Source organism: Oxyura jamaicensis, chromosome 15 (assembly GCF_011077185.1).
Source record: "Oxyura jamaicensis isolate SHBP4307 breed ruddy duck chromosome 15, BPBGC_Ojam_1.0, whole genome shotgun sequence".
NCBI lineage: Eukaryota > Metazoa > Chordata > Aves > Anseriformes > Anatidae > Oxyura > Oxyura jamaicensis.
In genome coordinates this window covers 11,827,307-11,827,627 of record NC_048907.1, presented here as the reverse complement: position 1 = coordinate 11,827,627, position 321 = coordinate 11,827,307, and positions in this window count along the sequence as shown.

Genomic DNA, 321 nt, shown 5'->3' with positions numbered 1-321 from the left:
GCCCGAGGGGGGCTGCGAGCCGCCGGCGGCGCCCGGCGAGGAGGGGTCGGCGGCGGCGGCGGCGGCGGCGGCAGCGGGGGCTGCCCAGGGATTGTCTCGCTCGCTCCGCGGCAAGAAAGTTGGGCGGCGAGCGCGGCGGCCCCCGGTCGAGCTGCGAGGGGGGCCCCGGAGCGGTACTGCCCCCCCCCCCCCCCCCCCCGGGAGGGGGGCGCCGCGGCTGGATTTATCCCGAGCTGGGTCGAGCCTCCTGGATCTGCCTCTCTTCTTCCTCGCCGAGTGAACCCGAGGTGTCCTCGTCCTGATCCAGAAATACCCCCCCCC